This window comes from Microcebus murinus, chromosome 8, assembly GCF_040939455.1.
Source record: "Microcebus murinus isolate Inina chromosome 8, M.murinus_Inina_mat1.0, whole genome shotgun sequence".
NCBI classification, from domain to species: domain Eukaryota; kingdom Metazoa; phylum Chordata; class Mammalia; order Primates; family Cheirogaleidae; genus Microcebus; species Microcebus murinus.
In genome coordinates, this window is record NC_134111.1 from 29,884,319 (window position 1) to 29,905,943 (window position 21,625).

General features: G+C 35.6%; 1 protein-coding gene and 1 non-coding gene across 2 annotated transcripts in view; both read left to right on the plus strand.

Moving 5' to 3' along the window:
• The window catches only part of ACVR2A (activin A receptor type 2A), an 87,267-nt gene that overhangs the window by 11,274 nt on the left and 54,368 nt on the right, over positions 1–21,625 (plus strand). The window lies entirely within an intron of this gene.
• LOC142872841 (U6 spliceosomal RNA) lies at positions 21,027–21,131 on the plus strand. The gene has a single exon (XR_012920927.1). It is a non-coding gene; the product is annotated as a U6 spliceosomal RNA (small nuclear RNA).

A 21,625-nucleotide genomic window follows, 5' to 3' on the forward strand; every position in this document is an offset into this window, starting at 1 on the left:
TGGAAGAGTATGGGAGTGAAGAGGTTAGACTAGTTAGGAGCCTACTGCATCAGTTTAGAGATACTAGATACTCTCCGAGGTCCCTCTAGCTTTGAACATTCTCTGATTGTAAAGCTTGCCTACACTTACCAGTTTTCCTGTTGTATTTTGTAGACACCATTTTTTCCCTCTGCCAATCATTACTTAAACCAGATAGGCTTTTTTTGTACACATGAGAACTGTGAATATAATGTCCCAAACAAAACAAAAAACCCCAGGAGAGATAATGAAACACAGACTAGAGGTTATTGAATTTTGTGACAAATTCCTGTCTTTAGGTTTTATATATCTGCTAATTTATAGTCTTAGTTACATAAGCATTCCTATTTTTCTCTGAAACTTTGTTTTTATTCCTTTTTGAATGCCTGTTTTTCCGTAAGATCACCACCATTTTATTGTCTCAAACTTTAATATGCTGTGTTGTTAGAAGTGGAAATTCAGCATATTTTGTATCTTAATTCTTAGGAATTTGATATCTTTTCAGGTTATCAAGTTCTTACAGTAAGGCTGAAAGGATAAATAGTTAATACTTTGGACTGTTGGTTTTATTCAGGGCTACAGCCTCTAACTCTAGGTAGTCAGTTTGAATAATTTTGTCTGGAAAGATTTCAAGCCTCAACGGATGGTGGGTTGGTGCTTGTCATAGAGAATTATGGCAGAAGTTCAGCAGCAGCATCTTTGACTTGGAAAAACTGCATTAGTGCACAGAGGTAAACCAGAAGAGATGTTAAACTTTACTAAATTTAAAAATTGTGATTGTGGCAACCTCATTTCATTTGGTTTCTTTCATTTTGGAAGCAGGTAAAACTATCTTTGGTAAGCCACATTCTATTAAAAAGTGCAGTTTCACCTGTAAATATTATAGGCCCATTTATTATTACTTTAAGTAAAGTAGTTCTAGAAAAAGAACTGGTTGCTAGGCTTCGTTTAACCTCTTAGTGGAGTTTCATACTTTAGGTTTAGTGAACAGAATTTGCTAATTTTATTTAATTTAAGGCTTGAGGGAGGAGGGGTTGGGTAAATTCACACCTAGTGGGTGCCTTGTGAGCTGTCAGAGGGATGGGCACGCTTGTAGCTTTACTCAGGTAGTGCAAAGGCAGTTTATGTGACCAAAGTGTTTGTACCCCCATAGTATTCTTACATTTTAAAAAAAAACTTGAGATGAACTTGTATAAATATACTTTAAAATGATATGGGGAGAAATGAAAAGTCAAAGAGAATGATGATAAATAATGAATAAAGGCAATTGTAAGATAACTTGTACAAGATGGGCATGGTAATAATAAAGTGATTTGATTAGCAGGTATTCAATAGTAGAATAAAGCATCTTTCCAAATGGTCAGAAAAATGATTGAATAGGCACTGACCATCCTTTTATTCTTACATAAATATTATATAATACATCTTACCTTGTAGTCTTATTTTCTTCCTTAGTTCTTTAGAGATACATAAACCTGGCTTGAGTGTTGAATTAGGAAATTAATTGCTAATTATATTTTTTGTTAAAATGTAAATAGAGGTTGTTTATTAGTTGAGAGGGCTAGAAATAATAGAGTCAATTAAATTAGGAGGCTTCGAATGCTTAGAGAGCCTAACAGATTATTGGCTACTATTTTCTTCTGTAACTCCCTGTATCAGAAGGATTCTTAGGAAAAGTAAATTGTTCAAGTTGATCTTCACTTCTGAAGGGTGGAGTAAAAGGTTAGGGTCAGAGAAAAAGAATGTGTTACACTTTTTTTCCCTTTTGAATCAGTGAAGGGTAGTTTTGATCTTTTACAGACAGATCTTTCCTTTCACTATGGTAGCCCAAGAATATGCCCACATCAAGAATTGTAGTTTCTAGTTAGTCTAGCAACATATACTTAACAGCCCTGAGTTAAGCAGTGTTTTTACAATTAATAACTAGCTTTGTATATGTGATATGGAAGAAAATCAGCTCACTAGCCAGAGAACAGAAAAGTAGATGAGCCTACTCTGTTATAGATTATAAAATTTTCTACTGCTGCAACATGTGATTTGCCAGCAGGGTTAGTTAATAGAAATAAAAGGTAATGTTGTTTGATACAAATGTAGCTGTTTGTTGGCAAGAATAGTTTTCCAAAAAAGCAGCTCTAAGAACTTCCTTTATTCTTCAAATTTGGTGAAAGTAATTAATTATGCAATTCTTGGGCTAGTATACTAGAAAGAGCAAACATTCTGCAAGGAGAATACTTGAGTGTTGTGCCTCTCTGTACCATGGTGTAATATACCATGTGAACTTGGAAAAATCCTATAACCTTAAGTTTCTTCATCCCTAAAGTAGAATTTATAATGCCTACCTCACAAGATTTCAGTGAGGATCAAAAGCTACATGCACAAACCCAGGCATACTCACATGAACATATACATGTAACTTTTAAAATTTTGAAATGTTATACCAAAATATTTGTAATTAATACAATAATGTTTTTCACTGAGTAGAGAGCAATAGGAAGGATTCAAGTGAACTATAACAACACTTCTAATTAAGATTTTGTGATTCTTAATGGGTAGACATTTATCTTTAGATTGTCTTTGAATAAAGGGGTTAATTCCCTACACCAAATATTAGAGGAATGTTTATTCCTTGTGACCTTAAAGGCACTCATAATATGGCCCCTTTTCAACCTCATCTTTTGCTATATTGGTCCTCTGGTAGTTCCTACAACAAACCAATTGCTTTTTAGTATTCTGAACTTTTTTTTACTTGCTTCCATTAATATTTATGAGAGGGACCATATCTTACTTATTCACTATAGTTTCCTCAGTACCTAGCACATAATAGATGTTTAACAAATATTTGTGAGTGAATGTCAAATGCTTTCAAGTGCTTAGGACAGGGGTTTACAAACCTTTTTTTGTAAAATGCCAGATAGTATTTTAGGCATTTTGCAGTAATTCAGCTGTAACAAAAAAGCAGTCATAGACAATATGTAAATAAATCAGTATGACTGTGTTCCAGTAAAACATTATTTGTGAACACTGAAATTTGATTTTCATATTATTTTCATGTGTCACAAAACATTATTATTTTGATTTTTTTCAACTATTTGAAAATGTAAAAACCTTTGTTTAGGGACTGTATAAAAAAAGATCCCAGCCTGGATTTGACCTGCAGGCTATAGTTTGCTATTCCTTTGGACATTGTATAGGTGACACCTCTCCCCTATCTTAGAAATATATTACATTTAAAAAACTTTGGTTAGAACCTCAGAAGCATTTTCTTATAGAATCACTGTCATATGTGTTAATTAGGTTCCCAGACCCATCCACAAGCCTGTTTTATCTCCAGTGTTTTATTCCAGCAATATAACTTTACCTCCTGGAATAACACTGTCTCTGAAGGAAAATGAATTTAGTGTTTTTTCTTGGACCAGTGCTTTAGCACTATCAGAATTACTTTCTTTCCTGATGTCTCTCTTCTACCTGCTGGGCTTTTGCACCCTACTAAGTACCTTGCTTCTAGGGACTACTGTAGGGTCACATGGTAACAAGATTAAAAAGAGCTTTGTGTATGTGATTAAAGGGAGGCCAAGGGAGGAGAAAAGTGGAAAGAGAGTGTAAAGTATTTTCTTTTCAAACTGCAGGTCACAACACATTCAAGGGTCATGAAATCAATGTAGAGGGTCACCACTAACAAAAAAGAAAGAAAGTAGAAAATATTAGAATGAATCACACATATAAAGGATAGTTTTGTGAAACTTTAATTATGTGTGTGATTATATATTACTAGGTCACAATGAAAAATGTATTTCTTACTGTGGTTTTTGGTTAGAAAAGTTTGAAAGGCTGTGTTCTACGGGTTTGGGATACTTAGAGTTTTTTTTTCCTCCTTGTATATGAGAGACAAATGAAAAATATAAAGGAAGCCTTTTGATTGCTTGCTACAGTGTGTTTCTGGTACTGAGCTACCATATGAGATAGTTAACTATTTTACAGATGAGAGAACAGGGTCATATGGCTAATAAGCTTCACAACTGAGATTCAAACAGAAGCTCACCTTATTTTAGAATATATGCTTCTTCCATTATACTATGTTATTTTCCCTGTAGGGACAGAAGGCATGTATGACTTCCTTTGTGTTTCAGAGGAGAAAAATTATCTCAGTTGGTGACAGCTCACCAGATTTCTAGAGATGAGGTATTGGCTTCAGTGACAGGACAGAGCCACTGGAAAAGTGTGAAGAAAATGGTTATGAACTCTATATGAAGAATGACAACAATGTGAAAAGAGAGGAGGAATTTCACCTTCACAATTCCACCCTGCAGCCTTATTTCTATTCCTGCTCCTTTATACATCACCACCAGTTGGGCAATTAACTCATGTTAGAAATAGCAAGGGATTGAGGATGAGGTTTGGTGAGGAAGAACAATATAATTATGTCTTACCTGAAAAGGGAATGAGGAGGGAAAACCCAAATAGTAGGGCCACTTGGCCCCCCAGATGAGTTGGCAGTTCCCAGATGGCAATTTACAAGTGGATGTAGGTAAGACGGGGCCTGCTATTAATTGCATTACAAGTGAAAGTCTTGGCTTTGGAAACTTGTAGCTTTGATATGCTAATTGAAAGTAGTTCTTTTAAAAGTTATATTAAGGGAAGACTTAGCAACAGTTAGTCCAGTCAGTTACCTATATTAAGTATTGAAAAATCGTAATACATGTCTTTAAGACATCTCTGTTTCTCTTATATTTCAAGTTAGCAAGTATGGTAAAACCTAATTTATGCTGATTCTGATTTGTGATTTGATTTGGAATTGGGGGCGGGGAGATTGATGGGAAGCCTTTTCTTCACTAGAAAAGTAACAAAACCATAGTTGACAGATGGTTAATTGAATGGAAAGATGACAGACCCTTATAAAAATGTGTTCATCTTTCCCTGCCTAAATTGGGGTTCTTCCTTTTTTTGCAGTGGGAATTACTGATTCATATGGAATGAATTTCAGCTACTTAGTAGCATCTGAAGACTTAGACTTAATATCTTTTAGCCCTATCACTTACCTCTACAGTATTGTTTACCATCCTGTATTATAATTGCTTGTTAATGTGTTTGTTTACCAGTTTACCCTAAGTTCTTTCAAGATTCAGTGTTAAATTAGTGTTCAGTGTAGATTAAGGGTTTTGAAGCCAGATTACCTGGTCCTCATCTGGAAAATGGAGATAATAAGGGTGCCTACCTTATATAGTTATTATAAAGAATAAGTGAGTTGATATTTGTAAAGTGCTTTGAATTTCTCACATGTAGCATTCTGAATAACTCAGTAAATATTAATTTCTGATGCTGCTTGTTATTGCCTACCAGTGTTTAGCTCTGAACTATTTCTGTCTCTGAACTATTTATTGAATATGAACAAGTTACAATGTAGTAAATCTAATACCTAAGGCATTCCAACTGATGGCATTCCAGTATATTTAGTGAGAAACTGTACCTTTGCAGATGGCCTGGTGTTTGTTTTATTTATAATATTTATATTTATTTATTTGACTCTGGTTTAATTTTAGAACATCAGTTGGTGTTCAGGGAAGAATATTAACATTTTCAGTTATGTAATTTAGTAGTAATTGTTTTATATAAAGATTTTTTTGGGGGGGATCTTTTTAGAAAACTGTAAACTAGAGTGGAATAATATGACATTCAGTAGTATACAGGTTGAGCATCCCAAAGCCCCAAATCTGAAATGCTTCAGAATTTGAAACTTTTTGAGCGACAACATGACACTCAAAGGAAATGCTCTTTCAGATTTTCAGATTCGGGATACTGGCTAAGCACAGTGGCTCATGCCTGTAATCATAGCACTCTGGGAGGCTGAGGTGAGAGGATCACTTGAGGTCAGGAATTTGAGACCAGCCTGAGCAGGAGTGAGACTCTGTCTCTACTAAAAAAAAAAGAAAAAAAAATTAGCCAGGCAACTAAAAATAGAAAATATTAGCCAGGCCTAGTGGTGTGTGCCTATAGTCCTAGCTCCTGGGGAGGCTGAGGCAGGAGGATTGCTTAAGCCCAGGGGTTTGAGACCCCAGGAGTCTGTGAGCTAGGCTGATTCCACGGCACTCTAGCCTGGGCAACAGAATGAGACTGAATCTCAAGAAACAACAACAACAAAAAGATTTGGAATATTAAACTGGTATGCCTCCAATATTTCAAAATCTAAAATAATCTGAAATCTGAAACACTTCTGATCCTAAACATTTCAGATAAGGTATACTCAACCTGTATTCTCAAATGAGAGCACCTCAAAACCTTCTTTCCGAAATGAGATAAAGAGGGAGTACGTATGTTAGGGGAATAACTGAATTTCCAAAAGTGTATCATGTTTTATTTCCTCAGCATCTAAATATCAGCATTTTTGGGAAAATATCCATTTACTAATACTTTATAGTTTTCTAAGTGATTCTATTTCTATTTTATTTGATCCTATTTGAACCTGTTTGAAATAGTCTCTGTGTTTTGTTTGCTTGTTTTAACTCAAACCCTGAGATAATATAATTTGACTACAGTTACTAATCAGTTGAGCTAAAATTAAAACCCTGACTTTCCAGTTCAGTGTTCTTTTGTAGAAGTAAAAAATTCTTACTGGCTTTTAGAGAGTCCTCCTTCACCTTCTCCTACTTTTAGTGAGGGAAATGTTTGCAGTGTTTTATAGAGTTGGTTGTTCTGCTGATAATCTTTGTACCACACTTTGAGAAACTTATGTTGAGAGCCTGGGGAGTGGGAAGTGTAGTAATACAGCAATAGGAAGCACCAAGTGAGCTCTAATTCTAAGGCAGATGTTGTTTTGATCTTGTTTGGCTAGCTTGATGGCAGCCATAAATCTATATGTGTTAATTGTTGCCTGAAGGAAATTTGTAGGTAAATTCTGCCCTTGATTGCTGCAAAAGTGTTTTTCTCAATCACTTTTGCTTTTGATTAAGAATGTTATTGTTTTCCTAATGGGCTATTGTTAGATCTTTCTCATTCCACCTGTGCCAGAATTTTACATTATTACATTTCTTTGGTCAAAATTGTAACTGGCCGGTTATGTCAAAGCCTGTTATCTATAACAATAATATTACTAATGATTACCGTTTGTTAAAACTACCATTATTAACAACTACCACTCATAGCATGCTCTGGGCTAAGTGCTTGTAAGTTTTAGTGATAATGCTCATGACTTGCCCTACAAAATAAATATTATTCCCATTTTATTGATGAGGGAACTGAGACTCAGTAACTTGCCTGAGGCTGTGTAACTAAGAAGTAGCGGAGTCAAGGTCTGCAGGGCTTAAATCTTTCTATTGAATCAAATATTCTAAAATATATATTAAAATATGAGTTACTAATTACAGGGCAGTGTGACTTTCTTTGAACTCATTCTGCCAAGGTTCTCTACTCTTACCTCCACCCTAACAGCAGTTGCTGTTGCTAGCACCCCTTGAAACCTATGCTGCAGTAAAAAATACTGAGCTACCTAGTTCAGATGTTGTTGGTTTACTATAGTTCCTGTGACTCAAACAGTAGAGCTTTCTCTACCTCTGAAATGAAAGTACATTTGACCTTTGAACAAGATGGGCAAGAGGAGTGCCAACTCCCAACCCAACACTCGAAAATCCAAGAATAACTTATGACTCTCCCAAAACTTAATTACTAACAGCGTACTGTTGAGTAGAAGCCTTACCAATAACAGTCAATTAACACATATTTTGTATGTTATATGCATTATATTGTATGTTATATGCATATATTATATTGTCTTCTTATAATAAGGAAGCCAGAGAGAAGAAAATATTAAGAACATCATAAGGAAGGGAATGTTTATTTACTGTTCAGTAAGTGTAGGTGGATCATCATAAAGGTCTTCATCCTCAGTGTTTTTCACAGTAGGCTGAGGAGGAGGAGGGGAAGGAGTTGGTTTTGCTGTCTCAGATGGAAGAAAATCCACATACTAGTAATGGACTACAGCAGTTCAAATGCATGTTGTTCGAGGGTCAGTTGTAATTGTTTGTCTCCAGCTGTTTAAAAACTGAGCAACAGAAGTTGTTCCATTTGGTTATGTAATAGCCACAATCAGAACTAGGTCAGAATTCATTTACTGTGATCACCACTTGAGTAATTAATGAATCAAATATTCAGGTAAGTGCATCTTCTTAAAATGATTATACCTTTGATTCAGAGAAATTGAATTAATTGAAATTTGCTCATGTAGAAGAAACAAATGTATGTTCTTTTTGACTCATATTTAAAAAATAATTTAATGATAGTGGTCATTAATTATTTACTTGGTGCCTGTTACCTATGCTGGGTGGTGAGGAAGAACATGATGAGTATGAATGGTTCTGGCATTAGAATTTGTGGTTCTCTTCCCCATGTTCATATCAAGACAGATTGATAAAAAGATATACATACTTTGTTTTTCCAAATCCAGTGACCTCAATTTTCTGTCACTATAACTTTTAAAGTATTGATTAGCTTGCAGAAACTGAAATATGATGAAGAGAATAGGAACAAAAGAAAATCCCTTATTTCTGTGTTTTTTAGACTAGAGAGTATGAAGAAAGGATGGCAAATGTGTAGTGGAAATAAGTAATGAATCCATGATTTGAATTTAAGTGACTCCGTTTATAGAAAAACTACTATTGTCATATTCTAGTCCATTTAGTTATAATTTCCATTATAATTAAACAATCCATTTAGTTGCTGAAATTAACCAACATTTAAGTGATACCTAGTGTGTGCTTCTTAGTGTGTCAGGTACTCATAGAGCTTACAAAGGAATATAGAATCTTGAGTTGTCTAAGAAACTAAATGATAAACCTTACATCTAAACATAATACACATTATAAAACTGAAAATGCAATATAAAAACATTTGGCACATTGACTACTAAAATTAATGATGTCTGGCACCAAGTGTCATTTCTTTTTTTGGAGGCTTTGGTTATCTTCTAGAACTTCACTAGGTGAGGGATGCATTTCAGATTCGACATGATCTAGTCTTTTTGAGTCCTCTGGGGCCTTATTTCTTCCTTAACCACTTTGGTATAGCGCTCACCGGCTGCGAAACCTTGCCCACAGCCGGCACTCATTGTCCACAGGATAGTTTGTGCCGTGCATTGACGACGGATCCGTTTTGCTCTTGTGTGATGAGGAAAGCTTTAAAGCACTGAAAGCTTGTTTTACTTTACAGGCAGCTTTACTTATAAATCAGAATAGGTAACATATACATATATGTTTTCATTATGTTATTTTTAAATGTTCACAATTTTATTTTGATAAATGAAAAATTAGAAAAGTCATATCATGGCTGTCGGCTACAGTCGACGCTCGGCTGTGCACCTTCATATCACAGCTGTTGGCTAAAGTCGCTGTGTGCATTCATCTGTGGCTATCCACTATAGTCGACACTCGTGCTGAAGTGGTTAATTTATTGTTGCTAAAATAAAAGCACTGTGAAGATCAGGATTGTGGCCCTCATGTTTATCACTGCAATCCTGTTGTCCAGTGCTTAACAAATATTTGTTGAATACATTAATATGAAAGAGTCTCCTTTTAATTCTCTCACTCTCCAACTTCTTGAAATGGGTCTACATCTGTACCATTTGTTGTTCCCTCTTCAACCCAACTCTTAATCTTAAATGACCTAATTTCCTCAAAGATTAATGATTTTCTAATTGCCTAAAGGACTCTTTATTAACTATATTTGGTTACAACTTGACTTTTCTGTATGTTTGATGCTATTTTCTGTCTGTTCCTTCTTGAAATTCTTTTATCTCTTTACTTTCCCAGTTCTTCTGACTACAGCCTCTCACCACCTCAATATTCATTCTGTCCATTGTTTCTGTGTTGCTGTTCCTCAAGCATTTAATCCGTATGGAATTTTATATACCCTTGCCTGCTTAAGTAATCACATCTCACCTTTAGTTTTTAACTAAATGTAGATGTCCAGAGTTACAGCGCTGACTCTGATCCTCCCTCTTGATCTCCAGACTTATTTATTAGTCATCCAGTAAACATTAAGTATATGTCAGGACTGCAACTATGGAGATGGATAAGACACAGTCTTTACCCTAGAGGATTCACAGCTTGGTTGGAGGAGAATGATTAGTCAACTAGCAATTATGCACCATATTATAACTATATTAGTGTGCCTTGGGATTGAAGAAAAATGTGGTCTAGTTCACTTTGGAGGTAATATTTTCTACAGTAATGCTTAGGTGATCTTGAAGGATGATTAGGAGTTCACCAGATAAATAAAGTGGGAGGAGTATGTTGTCTCTGCCAAGCCTGGTGTGAGGGTGCTCCCAGCTTAGTAAGGACAAGTTTCCCAAGGCCCGAGGACACATAACCTCAGGCAGAGTTTGCCCAGGGGTGCCAATGTCATGGCCAACAAAAGGGTATCAAGCATTAAATCCAGAGAGAGAGAAGTGACTGTGAAAACAGGAGAGTTAATAACAAAATCCATTACTATTCCCTCAAAGTAGTGTGGGTAAGGGAATGATTTAGACTGAGGCTCTAAAAGTGGTTCATGTTCATTAAGATGTGAAAAGAGTAATACATGGAGCTAGTGAGATTTGACTGGACATGAGAAGAATGGTAGGATTTCACTAAGTTGCCTTTTATGGGAAAGATGATTCTATGCAGTGGCTAGCATTATGCAAGTGCATTGTGGCAATAAGTATGATAATATTTATAGATATGCTGGATACTCCTTGTAGACTGGTGAGAAGAGGTAGAAAATGTAATGGCATATAAGGTTAGAAAAATAAGTTTGGGTACAGGTGAAATGGAGTCTTGGAGGCCATGTTTTAAGTTTTTTTTTTTTTTTTTTTTCCTTTTTTCCCCTGTAGCAATGGGCAGCCCTTGTGGATTGTTAAACTGGGAAGTAACACCAACTCTTGAATTTTGAAGAAATGCTGTATATTTTCTGGAAGTATCAAATGTGGATAACTTGCTTTTTTTGCGCAAGATTTTAGTAATTTCTGTTTTTTGTTTTTGTTTGTCTTTAGTTCCCTTCCTAAAGATCATCAGATGCTGCCCTTTTTGGATATATATGTACTTTTTGTCTTTTTCATATCTTTATAAATAGTCCTTGATGATTTTCTAGAGTTTTTTCCTCAGAGCTAATAATTTCATATAGCATTTGCATTATATTTTCCTTTAACAATAGAAATATAGAAAATATTCTAATATTCACGTATTTTTATAGCCCTTAGAGAGCTTTCTAAATTTGCTCTCTTTTGGCTTGGTAACTTGCTGCTCAAAATTGCTTGTTGAAATCTGTAAATCTGAAGGTTTTGATATATATGCTTTTCCAGGTATTTGTAAAAATCTTGAAATTGATTTTGCATTATTCATAAGGGAGATTGATGGTTCTTCCTTGCCTTTTGCTTATTCCCTTAAGCCAATATCCAATTTATGATTGCAAGACCCTCTCAGTTGTGTGTGGGTGTGTTTAAATGTGATATTGTGAAGCTATGGAGAGAAATCCAGGGATTGACTATGTTTGGGGAACTATTAGACAAGATTAGGTTAAAGAGGGGAATAGCTTATAGGGTAACAGCCATTCAAAAGGGATGTGTCTTTTATTGTGTTGCTGTAGAGAAAACAGAAAGCTGTGGCCTATGCTTATGCTCTAGTTGAAGAGAGAGTTCTATATATAAATCAACAGTAAATGTTACAATATAGTTTATATTTAAATGCTAAATTGCATGAGAAACCAGCTGAATACCAGCTGAGTAACTAAGAAATCCAGGACAAAGAAAAATCAAGAGGGAAAGTAGCCTGGAAAGCTTCATGAAGGAAATGGGACTTTAGTGAACCATGAATGATGAGTTAAAATTTAGATAGCTGGGAAAGTGGTTGTGGTGGGGAGTGCGAGGTTGGGGGCAGGGAGGTGAGGATAGGAGCATGAACTAAGATAGGTTGGGACAATGAGAATGGCATTTTTGCAGTGTAGGGATTAGAACCAGCGTGGAAGGTAAGGTTGAGAGGGTAAATTATTGCCACATTATTTGTGTAGGGCATTAAATATAAAGAGTTGGTAGGGTTTTTGAGGGTGCATAAGAGAGGGTATGTGGGGATGTGATTGTTCATAGGGAGGTGTGAGAGGAGGGGATGTAAGTTATGTGTGAGATGTGAAGGTGTGAGGGGCATCTAAGAGGAAAGTCTGGGGGGGGTGTGAGGTATGTGAGAAGAGAAGTATATGAGAAGTATGTATCGGTGTGAGAGGGTATGAGTATGTTCTCTCTAAAGCAGAAAATGTCTGAAGTATAAAAACCTTCAGAATTCAGAAATGCCCAGTAGTTGTGGTACTCTCATGTAGCATAACATCACATTAAATATTGGCTTATTTCTTCTTCCCTTTAATATTCTACGTGGTCATCTTGTTACTTTTAATCTCAAATAACTATACATATCTGCCCTTTTTTGAATTAGTCTTTGGATAATTCATACCTTGCCATAATGCTAAATTTACCATGCCACTTCTGATTTTTCTTGTTAAGGCTTTGAGTCTTGGGAGTAGATGTCATATTTTGTACTATTCTTTGGCCTCTCTAGTACCCTATGGGCTGCTCATGATGGAGTTGACACTAAATATTGGAGATTTATGCTTTAACCCTTATGCCTTTAGGCCTGCTCATCTATAAAGTCACTATGCAGTGACTCTGAATACCATAGATAAATTGATACGAATGTTTTAGTTGCCAGAACTGTTTACCCTGATGTATCTCATTTCATTCTCTTGTTTAATCCAGTGACTGTATCGTGAAGACGACCCCGTTTTTTCCTTCTTCCCTTTTAATGAGTTTCCTTTTTCATTACTTCTCAGTACAGACTGCTTTCTGCATATGTGCCATTCTTTTCTCTGAGTACCCTCTTCCTTCTTTATATACTTCTTTTTATACTTTCCAAATATAGCTAGAATCTTTTTCATATACTGCTTCTTCTATGAAGCCTTTTCCAATTAATCCTTTTTATCCTTTCTAGTCTTTCTTCACATTCCTCATATACTTTGTTTGCCAATAAGCACACAAATTATTTTCAATAATTTAAAAATTTTTGATATGTTTGATATTCAAAATGGATTGCAGATTCCCCAAGGGCACAAAAAGACTCAACTTTTTCTTTTGATGTGTTTCCATAATGTTTTGCATACTCTGAACATTTAGATATGGTTATTGTCTGAAGCTCAGTCTCTTCTCCTATGCCCAGAACTCATGTGTAGAAAGGTGCCTACCCTACTGTGTCGAAAGTCCTCTGGTTCTAATACTTGTTGGGTTTTTTATTTTTTTTATGTTAAACATTTGTTAGGAAGAAATTTCTTTTCCTTCCTTTTGGCAATGTTGAATAAATGCCAATGAGTTAATATATTAATACTAATTAAATTACTTATTAAATAAGCTTTATTCTGCACTTACCTTCTGCTGATCATTTTCTTTGTATTTCAATACCTAAATTCTAAGGACCTGAAGGGACATCAAGAAATAATTTAATTTGCTCTGCTTTTTAGGTCAGGTCAGGGCTTTATTCAGATAAGAAAATTTATAGAATATCTAGCCTAAGTGCCTCTGCATTTATGTATATATCATATATCTAATTATAAATACATTTTTGCATCTGATAAGTCAATATTTTGTGAACAAAAACAAAGTAAAAAACCATGCTGTTTGCTATGGGTAAGTCCTAGCAAGCAAAAGTGTAGCTGCTTTTATGCCTTGTATTGCCTTTTCAGTTTCAATGGAATCGAGCAGATATATATTGAAAAACTCATTATATAAATATTCCAAGTACTAAGTCCCCTCCTTAAGCCATCTGTTAAGATTTAATTTTAAAGACAAACTTGCCTCCTGCTTTTTGGGGTCACCTAAAGAACTGCTTAAATGTCATCATCTTGTTCTTCTTTAAATTGACATCTTATTAATATTTCTACTCATTCTCTTCTCTTTTTTCTTTTTCCCATTTGCATTCATTATGACTCAGTTTTGTTTGTTCATTGATCTTTGGCACAGTAGAAGAAAAACAATTTGTTGAGTGCCTTCTGTATTAGGGACTCTTATTTGTGACAGTTGGGGTTGCTTTCTCTTTGATGCAAATTATTTCACCCAACAGTGTGGCAAACTTGATCACACACTTCCCATTTCCTCCTCTGAATTAGCATTGAAAATTTGGAGCCCATGGTTTGATATGGGTTTATTCTACCACAGTAAAATTTTAATGATTGATACCTAACTTCTTTTTTTATTTTTTTTATTTTTTGAGATAGTATCTCACTTTGTTTTCCAGGATAGAGTGCCATGGTGTCAGCCTAACTCACAGCAACCTCAAACTCCTGGGCTCAAATAATCCTCTGCTTTAGCCTCCCGAGTAGCTGGGACTACAGGCATATGCCACCAAGCCCGGCTATTCTGTATATTTTCAGTTGTCCAGCTAATTTCTTTCTATTTTTAGTAGAGACAGGGTCTCACTCTTTCTCAGGCTGGTCTCAAACTCCTGACCTCAAGCCATCCTCCCACCTCGGCCTCCCAGAGTGCTAGGATTACAGGCATGAGCCACCGAACACGGCGGATAACCTAACTTCTTAAATGTGTCCCACCTACCAGTTTGCATCTACTAAAAAGAAGTCATACATTTCTTTTTCCACATTAAACATATTATGTAAAGCCCAGTTAAAAGTAAACCATGCTTTGATGTAAAAAGCTTATTATGGAAAGTTGATTTTGTGCATATTCAACATGTTGTGTAGTTGATTTAAAGCATTGATAGTTTGCATTGTGTTGTACTTTATATTTTCAGAGTATTTCTCAACAGACACCTCTCTCTCTCTTCCTCCTTTTCCAGTCTGACAACAGACTACCATGGTTTTTTAAATCTGATATTTTGGTTTATCTCTGCCACTTCTACAAATTCAAGAAAGTTGTCATTGACACATTCCTTGCCTCACACAATTAAAGGAGTATTGGTTTGACCTGTTCCTTTGACATTAAGTGTTATTATATGACCATAACTTTTAAGTTCATGGTCCCCAGGTCATCTGGTTGAGCAAGGTTTGTGGTAGATGCTTAAATGCTTCCTTCTGAAAATCATAATGATATTTTCCTTAATAACTTATCTTCTGACTCCCAGCATCTTATATGCATTTTGTTTTATATATAGATAGTTTAGCAATTGAAGTTATACTTGACTTTCTATAGTTTCTAGGATTTTCCTTTGTTAGAAAGAAAATAACCTTACCTTCTTGGAGATACTTCTAAGTACACAGGAGAGAAAGCAATAAGAAGAGTTTCAGAGAATAATTTCCAAGTACAGGATAGGACTATTTCTAGGATAGGCAAGGTGGTTTATGTGCCATGGAATAGTCCATTTATTTGACAGCTGACTTGTAGTTTTAAGACATCATGGTAGCTTATGATGTTCCTTGAAATGCATACATATATTATTTGTGATGAAACATTGTTTTGGATTTTTTTATTGGATGAATTAAGTGATATAGCTTTGAGGAGATGATTGAACAGATAGAATAGGCCTCATATGGCATGTGTTGTAATGAGGGCACTCGACCAATCAGAAGACTATGGAGTGTCTGGAGCAGTGCTGCAAAAGCAATATAATGCAAGTCACAAATAAAAAACATAATATGAAATTTTAGATTTTTTAGTAGCCACATTGAAACTTTTTAAAAAAAGTGAAATTAATTTTAGTAATGTATTTTATTTAAAACAGTATGTTCAAACTATCATTTCAACATATAATCAATATGAAAATTATTTATCAATATAAAAATTATTAATGAGGTTTTTTTTGATACTAAGTCTTTATAATACAGTGTATATTTTACACTTATGGCACATCTAAATTCAGATTAGCCATCTTTCTAGGTCTCAGTAACCACACATGGCTAATGGCTACTATATTGGACAGCTGAAATCTAGAGCCAGTTGGTGAAATTGTGATGATGCCAGGAAGATGGGGAAATCACAAGAAGAACAAATATGAATATCTAAGATAGACCTTGTGAAGGAAATTCTATACAAATGTATGTAGTTTTAGGAGAGAGTCAGAAACTGGTGTGAAACAGACCTTTGGTAGATGATGGTGAAACTATTTAGAAGAAGAGAAGAGCAGAGAGTCACAAGATGAAAATAGGAAATGGCAGAACTTGATAATGACCAATATTCTAGAAGAACACAGAAGTGATTATCATTTTAGAAAAACATCTTTCCCAACCAAGGGCTTTTTAGCCTAGGCCATGTCATTACATAGTTTGGAGGAGAAACGTAGTTATTCATAATGGCACCCAAGAGAAGCTATTGAGATCAGCAGATAATATTGATTGCAGAGGAATAATGTGGATAGCAAGGAGGTGTGGAGGATAATTTATGTTAATATAGTAGAGAGGAAGAGCCTGAGGTAAATGATTGATTTTTATGAAGAACTGGCCAAAGTTCTTGGTGACTTAAGAGTGGATAAAAGATTATGCAAAATACTATATCAGAATTTATTGCTTATACAGTGAATAAGAGACCTAGTGATAGGGCCCTTGGCCACAGTACATAGTATGGTTAAGAGCTCATCTTTTAACTTTAGTACAGTCCTGACCTGACTTTGTATTCCTTGGTAAGTTACAACCATCCACACCTCAGGTTCTTCATCCATAAAATGGGCAGAAATAGTATCTACTTCATAAAATTATATGGATTAGATGAGATTATGCATGTAGTGACCTTGACTAGTATGAAACATCTTCTTGTTACTCCTCTTAGTTCGGAACATCCAGGGAGGAAAGGAGTTGCCATCATGTTTTCCTGGAATACATGTTGATACCACATCTTCTAAGCTGTTACCCCTTAAATTCAGTTTTAGATTTTAGCTTAGTGAAACCTCTTGATTAGTAGTTGGTTTCTAAGCCTCATTTTGTGATTGGTGTTGGTAATGAAAATGAGAACAGAAGTCTGGGATTGAGTCCCAGCTCCAACATATTAGGACCTAATCACTTTGTTTTCTTAGAACTCAGCTGGGATTGAGTTGAGTGTTTTTCAAACGGTGGTGTGAAGACCTCCAAGCATTAGAATTATTTTGGGTACTGGATTCAAATGCATATTCTTGGGCCGTACCTTCGACCAACTGAATCAATCTCTGAGGGTAGAGCCAAGGAAGTTTTATTTTGCACTCAAGTATAGCTTTTGCACATCACATCCAGTTGCCACTAGAAAGAATGATTCTAAGTTCTGGTTTGGTTAAAGTATGATTCTACTCATTGTAATATTAAAGGTCTAGAGCAGGAGTTGGGTAGGAATAATGACACTTATTTCTGCAATGATTGTTTTGAGGATCAAATAAGATGTTTTTAAGTTTGTAAAAATAGGTTTAAGTGAAAAGATACAGACTCCTGTAGATTGTGATATCTAAAGGGCATTGATTCTTTTCTATAATGATTTCTCTACTAAGTGAATCTTGGTGGATCACAGTTCTTATTAAGTAGTGTTTTTTTGTTTGTTTGTGTTTTAGAGATAGGATCTTGCTCTGTCACTCAGGCTGGAGTGCAGTGGCATGAGTATAGCTCACTATAACCTCAAACTTCTGGGCTCAAGTCATAATCTTCTTGCCTCAGCCTCCCCAGTAGCTGGGACTACAGGTGGGTGCCAGCATGTCTGGCTAATTATAAAAAATTTGGTTTTTGTAGGGAAGAGGTCTTGAACTGGCCTAAAGTGATTCTCCCACCTGGGCCTCCCAAAGTGCTGTGAGTACAGGCGTGAGCCACCACATCTGGTCCATTAAGTAGTGTTTGATGCCAGATTTCCTACTCACAAAATTATGAGTTTATTTTTATCTCCCTCATCCCTACTTCAATTTTTGCTTTTATCAGTTGCATAGAGGCTAAGGATTATAGACGTTCAAACCAGATGAATATATAATTTGAAGGAAAGACTATTGTCCTAATTTTTAAATTTAGTAGTATAGAATGTGTCAGTATTTTAAATATTTTTTTTCACAGTTTCTGTGACTCTTAATTGTTTAACATAGACTGTCCTATTTAAGGATTATATGTAGTCTACTTTTAATACTCTTTCCATCAATTAACCCCTTCTTCCCTCAACAACAAACAAAAAACCAGCCCAGAACATAAAGCCACCCTATCATGTGGGTACTTTCTGGAGATAAAATATAATCCTCCATTTTCTTCATTTCCAGAGAGGGCAAACTACAATTGAGCACTGTAACCACTTTGTGTTAGTTAACAGTGTTTCATGCTTAGAAAACATTTTTATTTAATCCTTACACATAACTTAATAGAATCTCTTTTTATTTCCCTTTGTAAATAAAAAAAAAGTGGCATATTAAAAATGCAAGAGCCCAGACAAACATCACACTTTTAGAGAATTGATTTAGTGTGCCTGGAACAGGCCTGGAAACCAGCGTTTTGGTGATTTTTGTTGGAGGTTTTTGCACATTGAGAAATAATTGCTCTGTGTTTCTTACTGTCTCCAGAAGCATAAATTATAAGCACTGGCCATATAACATAAATTAGGAATAGTATGCTTCCAGCTTGAAAATGAATGTATAAGGCCGGGCACAGTGGCTCACCCCTGTAATCCTAGTACTCTGGGAGGCTGAGGCGGGCGGATTGCTAGAGGTCAGGAGTTTGAAACCAGCCTGAGCAAGAGCAAGACCCTGTCTCTACTATAAATAGAAAGAAATTAATTGGCTAACTAATATATATAGAAAAAATTAGCCGGGCATGGTGGTGCATGCCTGTAGTCCCAGCTACTTGGGAGGCTGAGGCAGAAGGATTGCTTGAGCCCAGGAGTTTGAGGTTGCTGTGAACTAGGCTGACGCCATGGCACTCACTCTAGCCTGGGCAACAAAGCGAGACTCTGTCTCACAAAAAAAAAAAAAAAAAAGAAAGAAAGAAAATGAATGTATAAATGTTGCACATCAGAACTTCATGTGTGTTTGATGTCAAACAAAGGGACAGATCCACCACCTGCAGGTTACAGCTATTTAGTATTACAGAAAACATTTTTATAAAAAAGGAAAATCATAGGATATGGCTGGCTTTAAAGGAATTTATATTTCTCAGCCTTCCCTTTTAGGTTAATTTCAGGAATCCAGAAACATTACCAGCCATTAGAGAAAACTGTTAAGATTATGTGACAAAATAGATAGGGAAGCAGAAATAGAATAGACAGACAGTGAGTATACTTCTGTTAAGAAAAACTATTAAGCTTTATTGTGTGCCTAGTACTGTGCTTTTGCAGAAATCTTCTATAGTACTGTATCTGCCTCTTAAAAGGCAGATACAGTACTATACATTACAGTACTATACAGTATCAATCAAATACATTGATTGATACTGGCCTTGCCATCATTCCCATGGGTGATCCTCAGTTTTTGGTGGTTTTTCCTGTTTCTCCTTTAAACAATCTACTCACTATTATTTCTGTTCTTTTTTTGTTTTGTTTTTTGAGACAGAGTCTCACTTTGTTGCCTAGGCTAGAGTGAGTGCCGTGGCGTCAGCCTAGCTCACAGCAACCTCAGACTCCTGGGCTCAAGCGATCCTTCTGTCTCAGCCTCCCAAGTAGCTGGGACTACAGGCATGCGCCACCATGCCCGGCTAATTTTTTCTATATATATTAGTTGGCCAATTAGTTTCTTTCTATTTATAGTAGAGACGGGGTCTCGCTCTTGCTCAGGCTGGTTTTGAACTCCCGACCTCGAGCAATCCGCCTGCCTCGGCCTCCCAGAGAGCTAGGATTACAGGCGTGAGCCACCGCGCCCGGCCTATTTCTGTTCTTTTAATTTATCTCTTTTTTTTTCTTTTTTTTGGTCTGCTCCCTGACTTTTGCTTTCTCTTTTTATTATACAGTATAAAACGAATGCAGGAGCTTATAAAAGAAAAATTTAAATACGTAGGTACTAAAGTAAGCAAAAAAAATTAAAATTTGGTTTGATAAAACCCATTCTCTTTATTTATATCAGTGATTCTGCCTTTTCTCTTAGGTATTTACACCAAAACCTTTCTTCAAGTGTGAGGTATTTACCATAAGTTGCTTACTTATATTTTGAAAATGCTAATATTACAGGATGAGATCTTGGACTGTGTGTGACACCTAGGGATATAATTCTCATCAGCCTCTCACTGCCATTCTCTTTATCAAATTTGTGAGGCTTTTAATACCTGTAGATATGTAAGTTCCTCTTGGGCTCTAGTTTTACTGTGGCTGTTCCCTCTTCTTAATTTGTTTTAAAAAGCAAATTCTTTTTAAGTGGAAGTTGGGACAGGTAGGTATAAGTGATAAGCGGGAAGAGTGTGTGTGTGAATTCCACCAAGAATTAACCTTCAAATTTAGTGGAAAGCCAGGTATTAGAATTATTGACCCCTGACTCATTGGCAAGCCACCTGCGTAACTGAGAACAACTCTGATGGATGTCGTTGTTCCCCATGTCTTTTCATCTATAGTTTGTCTCCATCCTTTTATCCTTTCCTCCTGTTCCTTCCCCATCTCTTCAGTGCGCAAATAAATGCATCACTGAGTATGAAAAGGGTCAATAGTGGTAGCATTATTATTAAAGCTGCTGTGTCTCTGAATTTTTTTCCTTTGTTCTACACACATCTTGATCCCAAGCTTCCATGCACAGAATAGACCTGAACCTAAAAATTGGCCAGCTGTAGCCTTATTTAGTTTCTGGTATTCCAAAAGTAGCTTTTAACATGGAGAAAAGTGCCTTATTATTTAAACTTCTTTGATCTTTTTTTAGTATCTTTCAGTGGCCTACACTAGTAAGAATTTTTTGCCTCATGTTTAAATCTCACAAATAGAAGACTGGGAACAGCCCCAATAATTGTTACGGTTCTATGGATCTTTGTTTTTTAAGAGAATGATGGATATAAACATTTCTGTGTAGGAGGACATAGAAGAAATGGTGGAATGGCATTCAAGGTAGACTAACAAAAGTCACAATTCTTTTCATGACATTTATTTTAGTAGAACATAAACAAGGTGCTGGCTTTGGCAGCATTATACTAAAATTGGAACTGTATAGAAAACATTAGCATGGCCTCTGGGCAAGGATGACATGCAAATTTATGAAGAACATAAGGATATATAACTTTGTTAATTTAACTCTCTTCCACTATTGGATTTAAAAGTAAAGAGTTTAACTTTATTTACTGTTCTTTTGTTCAGTTTTCTAAGGTAGTCTGTCATACTCCAGAATATAAAAGGTTCCTCTTAGTCTCAGCTTAGTAAATAGGAGTTTTTCTGGTTTTATTGATGTCTTATAGGTGGTTGCATGTTAGAAAATAGTTTGTTTACACAAACAGTAAAACTTATCAGTTATTGATTATGATTGAAGTAAACATGACATTTCAAATAAAGGTTGTATTTGTGAACTGAATAAAATTTGTAGGCTAAATGTGAGTGATTCGCTATACTGATATTTATATTAAACTGAAGGGGGCTAGTCTAGACTATGTTGTCTGTGTTTTGTGTCTGTGTCTTGTCTGTGTTCTATAACTTTGAGCCTTGGTTACAACTGGTAGTGTTAAGTTTATCATGGTGTTTTTTTTACTCTTTGAAAACAATATTTCTTAACTACTG